The 21,534-nt window shown below is 46.6% G+C and overlaps 1 pseudogene; it reads right to left on the minus strand.

The window, feature by feature from the left end:
- Positions 1-525: 525 nt before the first annotated feature.
- Positions 526-21,406, minus strand: LOC144368982 (refilin-B pseudogene; annotated as a pseudogene).
- Between the last annotated feature and the right edge of the window lie 128 nt (positions 21,407-21,534).

The raw sequence follows: 21,534 nt of genomic DNA on the forward strand, positions 1-21,534 counted from the left end.
TCTGATTCTGCAAATGTCAGAAAGCAGGTTTGGAGGAAAAATAGGATTAGAAACCCAGCTGGTTCCCTAATGAATGACTTAACCAAATCAATCCCACCTTTTCAAGATGAGCCTTACACATCTGCCGCCACTCACTTCCACATGCTTGGCTGATAAGGGTCAGGTTCTCTCCACACCTAAAGTGACTTGCTTGCTCTACTTCATGTATGGCCAACTTCTGCTCCATTCGTGTACAATGAATTGAGAAGCTTTCTACTGTCATGTATAACTGATTAGAACTAATAAAAAAAAGTGACTTGCCTGACCTCAACACTATCCCCTAAGATGAAAAAGTCTCATGAGAGCACCTCAAAGCACTTCAGAGGCCACATTCTCCTACATTCTGTCTCCTGTCACCATGCCCACAGTGTTCCTCAAAGCTCATCCAAGTGTCTCCATTTTGGCAGAGCAAAGCTCTGGGAATTTTTCCTAGGATCACACCTATCACTTAGGTGTCAACACTAAGACATAAGATAGAAATTCTACTTTTACCAATAAATGTTGTATAATTTATTCTTCCAAGGCAGGTGGTATTTGTTGCTCTGCACATGATGGGACTGTAGGGTCCCATAGTGACAGTCCTCATTGGGTCCCTGCTGAGATGCACTCTGACAAACTTGGAACATGAAGCTGACTGCAGCTCCGTCAGGATATGTGTGCCATTTGTTAGGAGCACGAGAGACCAGACATTACTGTCTGTAGAGGACACAGGACACAATGGCTCTAAGAGGGCTTCAGTGCCTCTAAGCGAGAGCAATTATCACGGCACCTGTGTTCCTTATAACAGCAATCCCTGCTGCAGCTCCAGGGTTCCCAGAGAGCTCTCAGTTTTTCTTTTTAAGACACGAAGAAGCCATCCACAAAAACCTGGAAATATAGCAGGAGGAAGAGCTTACAGACCTCTAATCCTGGAGCACTTGACATAATTTGGATGTATCCAGAGGAAGTATGTATGATTTATTTTTTCCAATATTGGCAGAAAAAGTCCACCTGCCACTTTCTATACTCCAGCCCTGCAGAGACTGGCAGGAGGTTCTAAGAAGCAAAGGCTGGGGCTGGAGTTGAAGGTGGTAGGATGGTGGGGTAGTGGGGTGGTGGTTGGAGGTGGGTGAGGAGGGCATCCTGGTGGCACTTCTGCAATGGATCAGCTGTGCTCTTGAGTTCAGTTCACACCCAACCCCACGGTGGTCACTTCCATGTATACAGTGGCAGGAAAGAAATGTCCACTATGGCTACAGTAGATGGGTAGCAAAGTCTGAGTTGTGACATTATTCCTTACACTAAATTCACCCAAGCATAATGTCAGGGGATGTTGAGCAAGATTCCTCACTTTTTGAATTAGATCCAGTATCTCTACAATTTTTATACTACCAAAGTCCTAAGCTTGAGTCCATCTAGACCCTCACAATGAACCGGATCACCAGAAACATCAACATTTGTCTGCTGAAGGCGTTCCTGCACCCGCTGTCTGACAGGGTCACAGTGGATGCTGTGGCAGGGCCACACCATCTGGAAACCGGAATCATTAGGGATGTTAAGTGTTTTGTTTATGATACTCATGAACATGGATAACAGGCCATACGTCAATCAATAAGAAAAGTACGTGTTGCCTGAGATTGCAAGAAAATTCCCAGAATGAGATTAAGGATACAATAGAGACATGCCATGTGGTGCGTTTCAATGTCTCTCAGGATACAAACAACAGCCTAAGAAACAAGAAATGTTTATCCCACGGTTAACAATTTACACTAGCACCCCCAACCCCACCCTAAAGCCACAACCTGTTCAACAGCCTAGCTACAGAAAAACAATTGTTGTGCCAACAGTACAAGGACCACTGTATGTAGCCTATGGTATCCCCTCGAGGACAAGAGGCTAATAAAAATACATTACCCCACCAACAGACCCTCCTTTGCCTTACACAGGAATTTATGATGAAAATGGAAAACACATAGTTAATATAAATGACAAATGGATGGAGGTGTAAAGTCTGCCCTTTAGTTAAAGATTACAGACATAAGAATTGGTGAGCTTTGACCAACGATCAAGGAAACTCTGTAAGAAAGAAGTTAAATAGGTCATATAAAAAAGAAACTTACCTTGGGAATTAAAAATGAAATAATGTAAAATTAACATAGATGTATTTTAGAAGCACTTCAGAGTAGTAGGCTTTTTAAGTTTTAGACTTTCACTATTTTAAGTGTGTTTTACTGGGATTTTAGTTTAGAAGTAAGAAAGCTTACCAATAATCATAAGTATGCGTTAAAGTTAAAGGTTAATGAAATAATTATAGGTATGCTTTAAAGTTAAAAATGAATAATAGGTCAGGAGACGTAGTCTAGTTACGTAGTCTAGCACCTAGTGTTTAAGGTAAAAACATAAAAGCTTAATCATGATTGGCAAAGGTTACAGGAAAATATTTTGAACAATGTACTCAATATCTTAGTAATCAATGTATGTCAGAAAAGATTGTAACTCTTCAAAATTATGTATATCAAAGAAGTTTTGGGCTTTGAAGCTATTCATTCGCTACCTGAAAAAACACCTGTAAAAAAGGTATAAAAATAAAGGCCCCTCCAGGGCAGCAGGTTTTTTCTGGGGGCTGCTTGTAATTTGCAACCTGTTGTCTCATCTCTTCTTTCGCCGATGCCACTTCAGGACCCCTGGATCTCCACCGGGGCTGGACCCCGGCATCTGTCTCCTCCTGGTGGTAGTAGTGGGTTTTAGGCATAGCAGTCCTGAGTGGAAACCTCCTTTCCAGAGTCCCTAAAGTATTTTTGGGAGGTACTGGAATTGAACTCAGGGGCACTCAACCACTGAGCCACACCCCAGGCCTATTTTGTATTTTATTTAGAGACAGGGTCTCACTGAGTTGCTTAGTGTCTCACTTTTTTGCTGAGGCTGGCTTTGAACTTACAATCCTCCCATCTCAGCCTCCTGAGCTGCAGGGATTACAGGCATGCACCACTGTGCCCAGCCCCAAAATATTTTTGAAAGCATTCTTTTAAAATGCCACCTCTGTCAGAAGAGCCCTTTGTTACATTTTCCTTTATGAAAAAATAGGAAAGTATTTTTCAAACTCCAAAAGATCTATTGGGAGAGTAACACAAGACATTAACCAGATGCCAAGTGTGCAAGGACATTGCCAGAACCCGTGACTGTAACCAACCTGCAGGGAGCAGATGAAAGCCACTGTCCCCAAACTGGGCTATCCAGCCACCTGACTTTCTGAAACGAGAGAATGCAGTGAAGTGGATTTTTTTTTTTACAGGTATCTCTTATTTTGGTTTGGAATTTTTCCATATCATAAAAAGTATCTAGAGGATTCCAAAAGTTTTGGTTAACAGGAAACACAAATGGAGGTGGAAATGAAGAATGGAATGGAACCCAGTACTCCATAGATTGAAAACCTAGGGGCATCGTAATCAACTGAAGCAGCACCACTTTTGTGGGAGGGAAGACACCTGCAGCTGAAAAGTTTTAGAACTCAGTTTTTCTGTCCCAGAGACTTTTCCAAGTTCTCTTTTCAGGCACCCTGATGATGGAGGAAGAGCTGTCCCCCTCCCACCGTGGTTCAGACGGTTGCTATTGTTCTTTTGCTTTGGTTATCTTTTTATTTTTCTCACCATGTCAAGACTTTTGGGAAACTCTGGAAGTGGACTCCTTTGAATGATAATTTGAAAATTAAAAAAACAAAACCAAGTATCTCAGTAATCTCAAGATTCAGCAATTCTTTTTTCTTCCTCCCCAGGCTAGGCTTAGAGGTATCTCCAGGTCAGACTCTGGGGCTGGAATGAAGCCAAGGGCAACATGGCCCAACTTGCCCAGGGAGGTCTGGGGACCAGCACAGTGGAAGAGCTGGCTCAACTCCAAGCCACCACGTTCCAGGCAGCATTCATCCAAGATGAATCCCAAGTCACTGCCCGGGAACTCTGGCCTCAGCACCACACTGGACAGGAAACTCCTCAGGTTCTTGTGGCACTTGTAATCTAAGGTGATGGTGTGGATGGTCTTGTGGTCCTTGGGGTAGAGGATGATGGTGCTGAAGAAGGGTGTGGCATGTGGCAGGGCTCAACGTGCACCCTAGCCTTGTAGTTGTGCCATGTGCAATTGGGGCTGCAGGTGATTATCTGGCTACAAGAGGCCATTGCCAGGCCCAATGGCAGCTGCACGTCATCAATGAAGTGTCGCTAAGTTATACTTGATGGAGGAAGTGTCCCTTACTTCCATTGGTAAGGAGTCAAATTCCACTTCTTCACCAAGGAACAGTGGGCACAGCCTTGGTGGGTGTTGGGAAAGGTGTTGGGTTCAGGGCCACTGGGGTCATCACTGCATCCAGCTCCAGCATTCCAGAGGCCACTCAGTCCCACTCCTGCTGCCACCTCCAGCCTCTATCAGTCCCCAGCCACTGGGGCTGGGGTTGGGGGTAGCTCTGATACTGGTCTGTCCAGGACACCATCACCCTTTTACTTTGTGTCCTTCAGGCTCAGCCTGCCCATCATGACTGTGTGTACGGTGGGCCCGGGAGCACCCAGTGCAGGGTTCACTGATGAGAGAGGGCCGAGGGGAGCCCAGGCCAGTAGGGGCCACTGCCCTCAGGGCTATCTTCCCTACATGGCTGTCCACATGCTGTCCAGGTGTTTACTTTTATCTCTTCTTCCACTCAATTTAGTCCACTATCATCCATGCTTAATATTTCATTCTACCCTGTTGTTAGGGTTTGGATGTGGTGTCCCCAAGAGCCGTGTGTAAGGCCGTGCAGGAACGGTCAGAGGTGAAATGGTTAGATTATGAGAGGTACGACCTGATCAGAGATTTAATCCAGTGGTGCAGATTAACCAGGCAGGAACTACAGGCAGGTGGGCTGGGGCTGAAAGAAGGAGCTGGCTGGGGGAGGCCTTTGGGGTTTATATTTTTTCCTGGGTAAGAACACACACTCTCTCTCTCTCTCCTTCTTGGTGGCCATGTCCTGAGCTGTTTTCCCTTGAGGTCCTTCTACCACAGTTCTGCCTCACCTCTGGCCCAGAGCCATGGAGGTGGCCAACTGTGGACCTAACCTCTGAAACAGTGAGCCAAGATAACCCTTTTCCTCTCTAATTTGTACTTGTCAGGTATATTGGTCATAGCAATGCAAAAGTTGGCTAAAATAGAAATCAGTACCCAAAGTCCAGTCATTGCTGGGACTAACCTGACCATGTGTTTCAGAAGCCTTTGGACCTGGTTTTTGGGGGGAGAAATTTTGAAACATTTAAAGACGCAAGCTGGAAAGCTTTAGAAAGCTGTGAGTACAGCTTAGTGGGCAATTCCAGTAGGAGCTCAGAAGACCAGATGCCAATAGGATTGTGGACACTCAAGGCTGTATTCACGAGGTTTCAGAGGAGGACTCATGTTCTGGCAAAGAAGTTGTCTATATTTTGTCCATGCCTTGAGACTTTTTTGTGAGGCTAAATTTAAAGGTGATATACCACCTAATCTAGGAGAGAAAATTTCAAGGTAGCACCACATTCAGTAGATTTCATGGTTATAGCTGGAGGCTTTTAGCCAAGATTACTATGAGGATCAAAAAATCAGAGCAGAATGATTTGAAAGACTTATGTATGGCCAACAAAATTTCAAGAAAACCTGGGACTAAAGAATGTGTGATTATTGAATATTAAACCCAGTAAGGAGATGAAAGGCACTTTGAAGGGACAATAGGAAAGATAGCTTAAGGACATCTCAGAAACTGTGAAGACAACATGCATCTGAAGCTCAAGAGTGTAAAGAAAAAATATTCCTAATAAGTGGTCATGGGCTGTGTGTGGTGTCACATGCCTGTAATCCCAGTGGCTCCCGAGGCTCAGGCAGGAGGATGGTGAGTTCAAAGCCAGCTTCAGCAAAAGTGAGGCCTAAGCAATTCAGTGGGATCCTGTCTCTAAACAAAATACAAAATAGGGCTGGGGATGGGGCTCAGTGGTCAAGTGCTCTGAGTTCAATCTCTGGTACCCATCCACCTCCCAAACAAGAGGTCTTGGGGCACCCTGCTTTCACAGGAGTTACTATAATTTTGTTTTAAAATTTTTACCAATCAGCCACACAGACACTCAGAGGTTTGTTCATTCATGATCCCAGGAGGCTTGGCTACCAGTCAAGATGGTGGTGACTTTGGAATCAACACATAGTGCTGGCTATGCAGGGATGCAGGATGCTACGGTCAGAGGGTCATTGAGTCTTCCACGGAGATTTCAAAGGAAGGCCTGGGAGGCCAGTATTGCAAAGCTGGAGTCCCTGAAATCTTCCCTGAGAGGGTGATGTATGAAGAGGTGAAAAGAAAGCCCAAGCCGTGGAGGAAACCTCTGGTACTTAAGATGCCAGTAAGTTTGGATGTCTTATGAAGAAAGCTGCAGGAGTCTAGAAAAACAAGGCGAGAGAGAGAGGTGTGTGGGCTCCAGCCAGCCAGGTCATAGGTGCAGAGCCCTACAAGCCCTTTGGAGCGATATCACCATGCCACGTGCCCAGGGGCCAGACATGGAGCTACAGAACTTGGTTTCCCAGCTGGATTTTGGCCTCACTTTGGTCCTATTTCTTCTTTTTATGCCCTATTTCTCCCTCGTAAGGAGAAGTGGAAATGTTTACTCAGTGCCATTGCATATTGAATGTATGTAATTTGTTTTTGACATTTACTGGGGAAAAGAGCTTAGAATTTGCCTTGAATCTCAGAAGAGATTTTGGACTTGGACTTTTGGGTAGTCCTGGGACTCTTAAGGTTATGGGGACTCTTGGAAATGGACTAAATGTATTTTGCTTTGTTAGATGAGCATGAGCTTCTGGGGGCCAGAAGCAGAATATTATGGTTTCAATATATAGCATCCTCCAAAACTCATACATGTGATAATGCAAGAACATTCAGAAACAAAATAATTAGATTGTCGAAGGTGTAACATAATAATTGGATTAATGCACTTGAATAGTTAACCGAATGGCAACTCTAGGCAGACTGTAGCTGGGAAAAGTAGATCACCAGGGTTGTGCTTTTGAGGCTTATATTATAAAAACTCTTAACAAAAATCTGAGCAACTTAGTGAGACCCTATCTTAAAATAAAAAAAAATAATAAAAATGGACTGGGTATGTGGCTCAGTGGTTAAGCACCTCTGGGTTTAATCCTCAGTGCAAAAACAAAACAAACCCCCTTCCCAAAACTTGTAATAGGTGTTTTTGGTGACTCCATTTTACAAATGAACAGACAAATATTAGGAAGCTGCTCAGCCTCAATGCCCAGCAACCTAGCATGTCTGCAGGGTGGCAGCACAGATGGAGCTTGGCCAGCCTGTCATCTACCAGGCCTGGAGGAACCCAAGTGTCCTCTGCTGCGGGGATGCTGAGCAGCCTGATGGCAGCTACCTCCCAGCTACCTCCCAGGCTTGTGCCCCTGCCCAGCACTCCTCTGCTCCTCTGCCTCTGTGGACAGCAGCCCTCTGCAGCCTTCCTGCCTTGGCACCATGGTCTACAGTGCCATGAGGCCCGACCTGTGGCTTGGCTGCACTCGCAGGTTATCTCCTGCAGGCAGACTGACTGGCTGCTAGGCCATCTGTTGTCTGGATCTCAGCTCACGTCATTCTGCAGGACGAGGATGCCATGCTTAATGTTTGCTGCTGTGACCTGCACGGCCATTAATTCAGGTCCTAGACAAGGCAATGAGGGATGGAGAAAAGACAAACAGACTTACAAGTAGAGGAAAGGCTGGGGCCTCAAGTTGTCCATCCCCTATGACAGATGGCCACCCACAGCCATCTCAGCCTGTTCGACATTCAGGTTTTAACATCAAAGGGATTTGTTGTGAGGAAGGTTCTTCAAAGCAAGCAAAATCAAGGCCGTGAGGAAGAGCAGCTTGATTATGATTATCAGCTGGTGCCCATAACTTTTTACCCCCAAGGCAGCTGACTCTGAACTCAAGGTCAGGAACTGAAAGCTCTGTGGCTGGCACAGTCCCTACTGTGGGATAGGGATTATCGCAACATCTGGGCCACTTAATCAGCACCTTTGCACTAAAGTTCCTAGGAAGGACATCACCTCTGCTGCAGGACAGCACACAGAACACATTTAGTCACTGCTCCAGAGAGCTCGCTCCTTTTGTGTCCCATCTACGTGACAACCTGTCTGAATCCATTAGCTGGACAACTCCTCAGCCCACCTTGTGGAGTGCGACCTTGTGGCTGCTGCCAAGTGCTGCGCATAACCCCACGGGCCACCAGACAGCTGCTATGGGTACACTTAACAGGATATGTGGAGAGAAGTCTATGTTCACTGCTCCCTCCACTGTGATGGCCAGGTCCTGGGGCAGGTGACCTGACTCAAGTAGGACAAAGCAAGATCTGTCTGGCATGTTATCTAGTAACACAGTAACTTAAAGTGAAGGCCATTCCAGAAAATAAAATGTTTGTTCTAGTGCTCACTCTGACCCCTTCCAAAGGTCGGTCTCACCTTTATTACAACAGATTCTGAGCAAAGAACCCATAAGTGTCCTGCAGGCATGAAGACAGGGGTCCTGGGGGAACTTCTGGGTCATTCTCTCAGAGTAGCCACCCAAGACCTCAGAAGCTCTGGAGAAGAACATGTGCAAATTTCTTTGCAAGTTTGGAAATCCAGCTGGTGGTCTTCAGACTGTACTGGAACACTGTCTTCAAGAGGGTCACCTGTTTTCAAGGCAGGAAACCTTCCTCCATGAGGGACACTGGAACTGTGGCAACCCACCCTGCATTCCCCTGCCACCCTGCAGCATTTCTTCTGTCCTCAAGGTGACAAGCTGACTCCTTCTGGGAACCAGAGGCAGCAGATCCTGAGAAGCCTCCACTTGCATTTGTGGTGGAAGACATGCTCAGCAGTGATGGGGTGTGCAGGGTAGGGTGTGCAGGGAGAGGTGTGCAGGGAGAGAGTGTGCAAGATAGGGGGTGCAGGGAGGGGGTGAAGGAAGGCCAGTAACCTAGCATGTCTGCAGGGGTGTGAAGGGGGTACAGGAAGGGGATGTGCAGGGAGGGGGGTGTGCAGGGAGGGGTGTGCAGGGAGGAGTCTTGCTCTCCTCCTATTTTTTTGAGATGGGATCAGCACCATGAAGCAGTTCCATGTTGTTAAGAGGCTGCTCTGGTGACACAGGACCAGATCTGGGAAGCACCAGACCTGGGAACAAATCACAGAGCAGGCCTAGTCCTCCTCCTGAGGTTGGCCCAGCTCATCTGGGAGCCTTGCTCCTGCCCTGTGAGTGCCAGCTGGCTGTCAATGAGCAGGGATATGTCCAGAAGGGCACCTGACAGCTTCACATGTGGTAGGATCCAGCCCCTGTCCAGGCAGGAGGGGTCTGGGAAACACGCACTCCCGTGTCCCCACCCTGAGGAACTCCCTCTGCTCTTCCAGCTTTAGTGGAATGTGAGGAACGTCCCTCCTGAACAGTCTTGAGTCTGAGAAGGGAGCACCTGAGGCCAGGCCCTTCTCATCAAAGCAAAACCTGCCCTTCCATTCTCATGCCATCTGGGTCAAATGGTGTGCCGAGCATGACTCCAGAAGCTTGAAAGGAATGTGCCCTCATGCTGGGCACCCTTCTGGATATCTGCACTTGCCTTTCGCTCACTCATTAGGGTGGAGGTAAGGGGACAACAGTGCACCCTCTTTAGACCAAAAAGGTCTGAGATTGACAGCAGGCCCTTTGTTCAATCAGGGAATTTAGATGGGCTGGGTGAAGTGGCATCCCAGTGTCTCTGAAGGCTGAAGCAGGAGGGTCTCAAGTTCGAGGCCAGCCTCAGCAACTTAGCAAGGCCCTAAACAGCATAGGGAGACCTGTCTGAAGGGATGGGGTGTAGGTCAGTGGTTCAGTACCCTGCTTCAATCCCCAGGACCAGGAAACTAAAAGTAGTTTAGATGGGTTATTTTACCTCATCATTTCGATTCGCCTGGCATCATCTTGTTTTTGAAAGAATGCAGGCAAGGCCCAGGAGGAGAGGGATCCTGTCCCAGCTCGCTGGTTGCTGTCTGAGGTGGGCAGGGGTGGCTTTCCCACCACAATGAGGGCTTCACCATTCGGTAGCAAACAAGGATGAAGTTCAGGGAGTGGCCACTTGGGGGCAGTGGAGGCCAACGAAAGGAAAAGCGACTTGTGCCCCAGCCGGGGTTTAGATCTGTTTTTAGGATTTGGCTGGTGGTCCTGGTCTTGGACCAGAGGCTTGGGTCTGACACCACTCCTCTCATTCTCTGGCTGTGAGATCTGGGGGAAGTGTGCCCTACTGCTGTTCCCTCCGGGACCTCTGTCCTCTGAGAAGGTGTTGGAGGACAGAGGAGGCCACACACCGAGGAATGAGCAGGAAGCAGGCTTATTAGCTGCAGCAGTCCAGAGGGGCTTTCACCTCAACCATTTGTTCCTCTGAACCCCAAGAACAGAAATGTTTAGAACTTTAAACCGAGAATATGGGGAGGAGGAGCTCAGAGGCTCACAATCTGCAGAAATCCACAGAATATTAGTTTTTTTCTACTGTTCTGGGAAATCAACCCAGGCCTGAATACAAAAGCAATCCAAGGACACCCTGTGAAAATCAGTCCTTGGGGAAGGGAAATCACCCCCCTCCCCCAGCTGTTTCCAAGGAACCTAATTTGCACCATTTACTATTAACTTTTTACTGTAAAGGATTTCCCGAGGATATAACTGCTTTTCTTTGACATGTACACATCCCTGTGTAGGCTCCCCAGCCTAGGCTACAGGCCTCATTAAAGGAGCCTGTGCTCCCCAACTGCACTCTGCTCTTGTAAACAAACATCCCACCTGAAAACGCTTACAAACAATCAGAGATCATTTTAGACTAGAAAATTCATGACCCCAGAGGGCCTATCAATATGGTGGAGAAACAAGTAAGAAGTGCTCAGAATCTGGAGTGCTGCTCTCCTCCAGGCCGGTGGCCATATTGAATTACTGTAAGACAGAGCAACAGGAAATAGAAAGCCTAACCATGTTTGAACTCTTTTGCAGAAATTCTTGCTGATAGTCCAAGAGCAGTTATGGTGAGGGTCTCTGGAGGAGCTTAATTAACATTTTCTCTGGAAGAGGGGGTGCCACTAAAAAGGGACTCACAGGGTGGAGTGGGTCAGGGCTTAAAGCTGCCAAGGGTGTGACAGCAACTCACTGCAGTGCAGGGGTGCGATGAACTGCGTGAGCAGGGCTGAAGAGTGGCTCATGTACATGAGTAGAACCTGGCCAGCGAGGAACAGAACAGTGGGTAGCCAGCAAGGGCACCAGCCAAAGGGCCCAGGGCAGATTTGACCACGCCCCCACAAAGCTATGCCCCAGCATCCTCTTTCACTTGCTGATGTAAGGTGCTGAGATGAAATCTAGGGCTCACACCCTGGGAAAGTGCGCCACCAACATTCAGCTCAGTCCTTGCCCAGTTCCTAAGAGTCAGTTTCAAATCCAGAACCTGATTGAAGAGGCCACAACTGCAGAAGGAGGGATCCTGACTGCAACCCCAAGGCTGCAGAAGACCCAGGGTCTTGTGAGCTTGGAGGACTAGACGCAGAGGCTCTGGACACTTTATTACTCATGCATCCTTCACTGCGGTGAGCTTGGACAAAGTGCAGGACCCCCAGTGCCCCTGAGTGGGAACACTCAGAACAGGGCGTGTGCCCACTGCACAGGGGCAGCTCTCCTGGTGTTAGAGGACCGCCCTTTACTGCTTGATCCCCGCCCAGGTCTGGAGACAAGCAAGTGGCCAGCTCCCCTCTCCTTGCCTCCTAGTCCTGTGCTTGAGGTCCTCCTTATCTCGCCCCCAGGAGCAGCGGCTTTGTAGGCGCTGACGTGACCCCACACTAACACCACCTGTGTCCCTCCCATCTCTCCCCAGGAAGCCCCGCTCACTCCTGTGGGTAACTGGGCTCTGAGAAAATGAAAATGCCCAAACACATTAAGCCTGGGTGGACACCGACTCCTACTTGACACTGATAACCTGAGACCAAAATGTGTCATGGCCTCTGCTTCTCTAGAGCATCTATGGGCAGAGAATATGAGACCAAGTTCTGTCCAGAGCAGGTCGCCTGAGTCTGGTGCTTACCCAGTGGCCATTCCCTAGTTCTCCAATGTGCTTTCGGAGTAGAGACTCTTGACAGTGGGCCTAATATCTACGGTTGTTGTATTACAGCCATTTGAATCAGTATGTGGTGGTATTTCAAGGTGTTTTCAGTTTGCTTTTCCAAATTGACCAGTGATGTGGATCATCTTTCATATGCTTAATAGACATTTATACATCTTCTTTGCTGAAATGTCTATTTTGTCTATATATTAAGTGAGTCATTTTTTTCTTTTTTTTTAAAATACCTTTATTTCACTTATTTATTTTTATGTGGTGCTGAGGATCGAACTCAGGGCCTCGCACATGAGAGGTGAGCACTCTATCATTGAGCCACAACCTCAGCCCCGAAGTGAGTCATTTTTGATTCTTGCCTTATGACTGAGTTGATTTTTTTTTGCTAGTAGGCATTGTACCCAAGGATGCTCTACCACTGAGCTACTTCCCCAGCCCTTTATATTTTTATTTTGGGACAGGGTCTCAGTTGCAGAGGCTGGCTTTGAACTTGTGATCCTCCTGCCTCAGCCTTCCAAGTTTCTAGGACTATGGGTGTGCCCAGTGTAAGTTTTTAAATATATTTTGGATATGAGTCCTTATCACACGTGTGTTGCCCAAGCAATTTATCCCCATCTGTGGCTTTTTGCTTTTCTTAATCATGTCTTTCATAGAAAAGAGGTTTTTAATTTTGATGAAGTTCAATTTTTTATGGTCTTCAATTTTTAAGATCATTCTTTTGGTATCCTAAGAATTCTTGCCTAATCCCAGATCTTGAAAAGATTTTTCTTTTATGTTTTCTTTTAAATATCTTATAGTTTGACTTTATACATTTGTAACTATAATCATATTTGTTTTACCACTAATTCTATTACATTATCCAAGTATTATGCAATTGTATTTTTTAATTGCATTTAAATTCACTCAACAGCTGCATGTGGTGGCTGTGCCTGAAATTCCAGTGGATCAGGAGGCTGAGGCAGGAGGATACAGTTCAAATCCAGCTGCATCAACTTTGGGAGGCCCTAAGCAACTTAGTAAGGCTCTGTATCAAAATGAAAAATAGAAAGTGCTGGGGATGTGGCTCAGTGGTTAATCACCTCTGGTTTCAATCCCTAATACAAAAAAATAAAAAATAAAAAAATTCATGCAATGTACACTTAGCCATTTTGAAGTGAACTATTTTGTGGTGTTTGGTGCACTCACCTGTGTCCAGATGTTTTTGTCACCCTGTACCAGTCACACTATGTCTGTCCTTCCCTGAGCCACGCCAGCCAGCAGCTTGATTCATGTGTGGATTTACCTTGCCAAATGCTGCACACCCACAGAATCATGCAGGCACACCCTGTGTCCCTCCACCCTGAGTGTGTCCCAGGATCTTACACACTGCAGCCTGCATCCAGATTTTCTTCTTTTTTAGGGCTGAGTATCCCATTGTACATGGGATGTAGATAATTATAATTGCTTACCAATGCTTTGAACTTCAAGCCTGCCTGCTTGAAGAAGCTTTCTCACAGAAAATCCCTTTGATGATGAAACCTGTGTAACCAACATGCTGAGCTACCTCTGGGTCATGTCTCCAATCAGAGGATGCTGCCTCACAGAGTCCCAGCTTTCTCTCTATAAGTATTTGTTGACTTTCTTAATGACCCCATCCTCCCTCGCTGGTTTTCAAGGGTCACCTGTTCAGGTTGTGGCAGCAAAATATAAGCAAATAAATAGATAAAACAAACATAAAAGGCCTGCTGCTGAAGCTCAGTGGTAGAAGGCTCACCTTGCCTGGGTATGGCCCTGGCTGTGCCCCAGCCCCATACACAAGTATCTATCATGGGTGCAAATGCAGGTCGCACATGTAAGCCACTGCCTGCCACAGCCTGTCCTATTCACTCAGAACATCCAACTTCACACAGCAGTGTTAAGTGTCTTATGTTTCTGTGCTGGGGATGGATGTTAAGTACACTCGACCACTGAGGGTCTCTCCAGCCCTCAAAGTACTGAATATCTCATGCAGGGTGCTGAACCCTGTCCTGAAAGCAAGCACTCCAGTGGTTGTATGGGGACTTTGCAAGGTCACAATCCCAGAAAACAAAAGTCAGGGACCAGCTGCCTGGTGACTTTTTTGAGAGTTTCAGGCTGTTGGGGATTAACCTGGGGCTCTCAACACTGAGCACAAGCTCTGCACACAGCCTGGGTTGAGGTCTTACCAGGCCAGATGTTTCTGATGGTGTCCAGAAGTCACTTCCTGACTTCAACACAGTGTGCCACCTAGAGAATGAGCGCTCCAGAGAGCTCTCCACATCAGGACATCCTGCCTCTTGAATACAGAGGCATTCAACCACATCCCATCCTTTAAAACTTTTTTTTTTTTTTATTTAGAGACAAGGTCTTGCTAGGTAGCTTAGAGCCCCAGTAAGCTGCTGAAATTGAAGTCATGGTCTTCCTGCCACAGCCTCCAGAGCCCCTGGGATCATAGGCGGGTGCCACCACACCCAGCTCATGTAAAAAACAAAAACAGAAAAACAAAAGTCCTCCCTTTTGTCCACCTTTATCTCCTTGTATGTTACTCCAAACAGCACAAGAACCTTAGGCACCCTTTCCCATTACCTGCCACTCCCCACCGGCCCTCTTCCCTCCAGCCCCTGGCAGCCTCCCCTGCTCTGGTCTCTACAGTTCTCTGTGTTGGGAGCTCTTCCTGTCAATGACATGGGGCACTGGCCGTCGTCCTTACTGACTTCTTTCCCTTGGCAAAATGTGTTTGCAGTTTACCCTGCAGCAGTGCTATGTCCTTGCCCAGTAATTCTCCATTGCAAGGACCTACAGTGTCTCATCTTCCCAGTCTTCAGCTGATGGGGACTTGACCTACGCTACTCTTTGTGGATTCCATGACTTCCAAGGACCAAAACTGGCCTCCCATTTTGGACTTTCACTTGGTCATAGTCCATTTCTGACTGTCCATCCCTAACGTGGTGTGTCTGTGTGTGTGTAAGCTATAACCTCATGATGTACTTCTCAGCTCACCTTTTCCTGCATGCTGTGCTGTGAGATTCCTCTAAAATTCATGTTTTGAAATTTAATACCTTATGGTGGGATTGGAAGTGGGACCTCTGGGAAGTAGAGCAACGTGAGTGAATTAGTGCCCTAATTCATTAGGAAATTAGGGAGGTGGCACAGACCCCTTTCCTGTGCCCTGTCACCCCTCTGCCATGCAGGGACAGTATTCACATTCCCTGGGAGAATGCAGCAACAGTTCCCTCAGAGGCAGAGAACAACCCTCAATAGATCCTGGCCAAGCCAGCACCTTGAACTTGGACGTTCCATCCTCCAGAACTGTGAGAAAAGCTATGCACTGCTGTTTTAAATTACCCAGTCTCCGGTGTTTTCTTCTAGCTGCACAAAGGAATCCAGTCAAGTCACCAGTGATGCTGGGCACAGTGAGCACATCTCTAATCCCAGCAGCTCATACAAACGAGGCAGGAAGATTCCAAGTTGAAGGGCAGCGTCAGCAACTTATCAGGGCCCTAAGCAACTAAGCCAGCCCCTGTCACAAAAAACAAAAAGAGCTGGAAATTTGGCTCAGTGGTTAAGTGCCCCTGGGTTCAAAAACAACAAAAAACAAAAGGGCAAAACAAACAACCCCCCCAAATGCCCAGTGAGAATGCCTCCCTCTTGCCACAAGTTTCCGAGTCACAACCCCTCTGTAAAGGCCACCAGCCCCTGTTCTTCCCCTCCCCGAGCCTTGACCAGACTCTTTCAGGTGACTTTGTGTAGCCACCTGGGCCCTCTGCCTCCTTCTGTTGGCACCTGTGAGGGCAATATGCATATTAGTGTGATTTTGTTTTTTAACAATTTTCTTAGCACTGTACTTAATGTTAAATTGTGATGAGAAAAGTCTTGACTCTAGTGACTCCACTTTGTGAAACAGCTGTGCCAACTAGAAAGGTCACAACTGGGATAAGTTGTTTCCCCTTTGTTGTGGAGACTATCAGGAACATGAACTATCTACCTGAGCTGTTTCTGGAACTGGGCTTTTCTGATTGGCTAAGCTTCCCGCCACCTGATTGCAATCTCTGCTTCTGTGACTTGGCTTGCTCGAGTTGGCCAAACCCCCTAATGTCCCTTTAGTGGTTTTTTTTGGCTTAAATATGAGGCCAAACTGAAGAGGATTTCCACTCTGACCATCTTGCTTTTAGAGAGTAGAGTGTCCGCTGCTGGCCAGCAATGAAGGCTTAATTGGAATGGCAATGTGTGTTTTGAGAATTATTTGAGAGTCTTGGTGTCAGTATAACAATAACATTAAGGAGCAAACTACATTTAAGGGAGAACAGCTCTGCATTTTAGGAATTATTTGAGAAGGATATGGTATGAATAAATGAAACAAGTCTCATAAGGAAGGAGCTAGGAAACCAGGGTGATCTTAAACATAATTACTTCATATTAAATCATAAAAGTGTTGTTCACATTATTCTGAAGGTTTTCCTTTTTTCCCATTTATTTATTTGGTACTAGGAATTGAACTTAGAGGCTCTTGACCACTGAGCCACATCCCCAGTTCCATTTTGTATTTTACTCAGAGACAGGGTCTCAAGGAGTTGCACAGTGCCTTGCTTTTTCTTGAAGAGGCACCCCCTTCTCCACAGAAAAGTCTTAACTGGGCTTCTCCAGAAATCTTCACCATGGCTGATTTTAGGACTGTCAGCCAAAGAGTCTCTGCAAAAGAGTTCAATGTAGATAATCTTCCCATTTTCATGTTGTCCTGTTTTACTTGGCCACTGGTGGGGAAGATACCAGCACTCCAGGTGCTGGACACCCGCTTACTACTTTTTCACAAACATGTATAAAGTATAGTAGTTTGTAGAAATGTGCAAACAAGGCCTCTGGCCTTGAGCTGGGCTTCACAGAAATGTCTACATTTTTAAGATAAATTACCAACTGGGCTCCATAGTAACAGCTAGCAGGGAGAGGAAAGAAAGGGGAGAAGAAGCTCTCCCCTTCTCAGGTGTTGTCCTTGAAGAGTTGACTTGCCCAAAACAGTGAAAGAAAAAGCTGCTTTATGGGGACTTCTGCAGATTGGGAACTGCTGAGCCCCTCCCCTTACATGCTGGGTATAAAACTCTGAAACTACATGAATTTGGGGTTCAGGGGATTGATTGATTATAGCAAAAGCTGTGCCCTCTGGACCTGGCTGCAGCCAAATAAAACTGTTTCCTGCTATCTTCGGTGCCTTACCTCATCTGTCCCTACAACAATTTGAGGCTGGCTTTGTACTTAAAATCCTCCTGCCTCATCCTCCCCAAGCTGCTGGGATTACAGGCATGCGCCACCATGCCCAGCTTTTTTGTTTGTTCTTAATCAAAGTAATATATGCATATAGTTTTTAAACTCTGACGATGGCTAAAAGTGCATAATACAATCACTGATCTGCTTCTCTTCTTTCCTGTTTCCTCCCCTACTCCACTCCCCAGAGGCAGCCACAAGAGTCCTTTTACATCTTTTAATTTACCTGCATCTCTGTTTTCAAATGCCCACATTCTGCCCTCTCCTCACAGCAGGTCTTATTGCTGTTCATTCATTAGTCACTGGCGCACCATGGCAGGAGAGGGTCTGGCAATCTTCCTGCTGCCCCCTCCAGCGCGGATGACCCCGGGGCTTCACCTCTGAGCTGCTCCCCAGCCCTGTGCTTGGCTCCAAGAGCACCAGCTGGGTTGCAGGGCTGACCTGACCCAACTGTCCATGCCTGGGCCTCCATGGAGTCTCTTGAACCCAATGTTCCGCCCACGCCCACCCCTGCAGCAGGCCACCTTCTTGGTGAAATCCCCCCTCCATCTCTGTGACCGTGCAGGGACACTGCTAGCCTGGGGCAGGTGGGCGTCTGGAAGGACACTTGTCCTGCTTCCCCGCTCTCCTGTCTTCCTTGGGGTCTCTGCCATAACACCCCGGGTCCAGAGCCTCACCAGCGCCCCTCCAGGCTTTTCTGCATTAGGAAGCCTCCTGCCCTGGCTCCCCACGACGTCATCCGCAGCTCCTGGGCCTGCCCTCCTTGTGGCCAGTCTCTGGCGGTGACCTCGGTAGCTGGGAAAGGACAAGAACTCGTTTGCTGATTTCTTGGTCTTACTGTTCAAGTTCAAGTCCATGTCCTGTTCCCTGTGGCTTCATGATGGCCCTGAGAGGTGAGGGACAAGCTCCTGATTGAACAGCAGGGTCCCTGGCTGGTGCAGCTCGCTGTGGGCGCCTGCCAAGCACAGCTGGGCGGGTCAGGCCCCCCAGTGCATGGGCGGGTTCCTCACCCAGAATTTGGCCAGCCATCTCCATTGCCCCCACCCTTTCCCATTGCTGTCGCTTTTCATTATTAAATATCACCCTAATCCAGCCTGGTAAGAACACAGCGCCTCAACTCTCTGCTCATGTATATTACAGCTTCCCGGAGGATTTCTTCTGCCTGGCCACCCTGAATTTGGCCATCCTCCCTCCTGATTAACATGACTGTTAAAGTGGCCTATGGTACAGCTCTGCGACCTCAGGGCACACAATGGAGCAACTTGATGATCCTCAAGTCTTAGCGTCCATTGTAGTCCCCAAGGCACATCTGTGCCTCAAATGAGCTGATGCGCAGGCCATGGAGGATATTTTCAGCAGCCGAGTGGCTACTTCCACTGAGACCCACCTCTGGGCCTCCCAGGAATTAATCAGGGATGGTCCTCTTTTATTCAGACTCCAAGTCACCTCACCCTTATGGGCTACAGTTGTCTGCTCTGCACAGCAGAGATAAAACCTACTCACCTTCCCAGTCCCATACTGTGCTTGCTAGTTCCTGGGGAGTCTTGCCAGCCTCCTAAGCCTCCCAGAGGGATTACAGGTGACAGTGCCATGTCACAGACCTCCCCATGCAGAGAGAGTTAAGTTTGCTAATGGCCTCACTAAGTTGCTGAGGTTGGCTTTGAACCCATGACCATCCTGCCTTAGCCTTGTGAGCTACTGGGATTACAGGTGTGCATCACCACCACTGGCCATGTGCTGTCTTTAACAAAGTAATTTACACTGAGATTTCATTTCACTCCAGTCAAAATGGCAATCATCAGGATTACAAGTATCAACAAAAGTTGATGAGAATTTTGGGTAAAAGGTGCACTTATACATTGCTGGAGGAATTGCAAAGCGATACAACCACTCCAGAAAGCAGCATGGAGATTCCTCAGAAAGCACGGAATAGAACCACAATTTGACCCAGTTTTCCTATTCCCAAAGGACTTGGAATCAGCATGACATTATGATGCAGCCACATCAATATTTATAACAGCCCAATTCAGAATAGCTGAGGTATGAGACCAACCTAGCTGCCATTCCATAGATGAATGGATAAGGAAAATGTGGTATAAATACAGATGAAATATTACTCAGCCATAAAGAAGAATAAAATTATGGCATTTTCCAGTAAATTGATGAAACTGGAGACTATCATTCTAAATGAAATAAGCCAATGTGGGAAACAAAACAAGAGAACCAACAAAGGCCAAATATTCTCTCTGATGTGGGGATGTGACTCACAATAGGCTGTGGGGAGGGAGGATGGAGGTTCACCAGATTGGACAGGGAGAGTAGGTGGAAGGGAATAGGAAAGATGGTAGAATGAATTGAACACAACTTTCCTATGTTCTTAAAAAAACAAATGAACCTCAAACTAAAAGTTTTTTTAGTTGTTAGTAGACCTTTATTTTATTCATTTATTTATAAGTGATGCTGAGAATTGAACCTGAGGCAAGAGCTCTACCACTGACCCACAGCCCACCCCTCCCATGTTCTTATAGAATAAAGAAACAATGCACACCATGTACAACCACAAGACTGGGAAGTGAAACTTCACATACGTATGTCAAAAGGCATTCGACACTCATTAAAAATTAAAAAGAACAAATAAAAACTTTTCAAAAAGTGATTTGCCTGCAGCCTTGCCCAGTTTAAGTAAGACACATCATGTTCCTCAGCTGCAACATGTTATCTCTGGGAGAAACGCAGGACCACAAGGCTCCTATCTACCATAAGAACACAAGTGAGCTGGGGACGGGAGTGATAATTTCACAGACCAGATTCCAGAACCTGAGGAGACAGGTTAATTCCCCCTAACTAAAAGATCTGTAAGAACAAGTTCCAGTTAGAACCAATAAGTGTGGGCCAAAATGACCTGGGTCTTTAGTGCAACTGAAAAAAAAAATTTTCCATTGGAACTTGAAAGTGTGATGCAATCCCGATGTCAGTCAGAAATCAAGAGGTGGAGTTGGGTAGGACTCTATTACCTGAGTGGGAGGTAGATGAACTTGAAGAGATAAGTCTATGAAGTAGACATACTATGCTGTGTTCCCACAAACATGCTTCCTTTAGAGATACCTAAGACACTCTGACACTGCTGTCTAAACTCAATAGGATACTACATTCCTGCACAGTGGGCCTGTTATGTTATAGCAAGTCTCTCATGGCCAAGGAATGCACCTCCACAGACTTCTTACCATCAATAAGAACCCCTTACCTTGAAAGGGGACTTTGCCACCTATATAATGACCAAAGAGTTGAAGATAAGTTAACAAGATAATTAAAAGAAAAGCCCACTGACCACAAAATCTGTCAAAACAATGAGTTCTAATTAGAACTGGTCAGCACGGGCCAACATGACCAAGCATTGCATCAGATCTTTAGCAGATCATTTTAATTTTTTCATAAGTTTTTGTTACAGTAAAATCTGACCCCCCAGATGGATTTTGCCTGAGTACCTCTGGACAAGACCATTTGCAGGAGGAACTTGCAACCCTCATGTAATCCTTTTGTAAGCTAAGACTTAGGAGGGACTGTGAGAATCCCCATGAGAACTCAGGAAGCCTGGGGGGCCAAGGCGGGTGAGAGTGATGTCTCCCTTCCCCTCCCCGCCTCCCGATACTGACTGGCTTTCTAATGAACTTTGCCACACTTCACCTACATTTCACAACTCATCTGAAATACTCTTCTTCAAGATTACAACCGCCTGCCAAAACACAACCCCAAACCTCAGGACCACAACCAGCAACAATGCCAGCCGTTTTTTAATTTTGAGGTAGTGTCTTGCTAAGATGTTGAGACTGGCCTCAAGGGTTTCTTCTTAGCCAGCCTCCCACATACTTGGGCTTAGAGGCATGTGCCACCAAACCTGGTCCCTTGTCTTTTTAAAAATTTAATCCAAGTTGCTGGTTATTGACCCCCAAAATATAAAAAACACATAATTCCAGTGTAAAACATGAATCTTGCTAAATGAGGTAACGTAATGGGATACTTGAGAAAGGGAGGGACAAAGAAAGAAAGACTCTTAAGACCACTTCCTGGGACCCACAAGTAGCACAGAGAAAGAAACATCAATTCAGAAGACATGGGAACCTGGTATGCAAGGCAGAACAGAATTTGAG

This window comes from Ictidomys tridecemlineatus, chromosome 12, assembly GCF_052094955.1.
Source record: "Ictidomys tridecemlineatus isolate mIctTri1 chromosome 12, mIctTri1.hap1, whole genome shotgun sequence".
NCBI classification, from domain to species: domain Eukaryota; kingdom Metazoa; phylum Chordata; class Mammalia; order Rodentia; family Sciuridae; genus Ictidomys; species Ictidomys tridecemlineatus.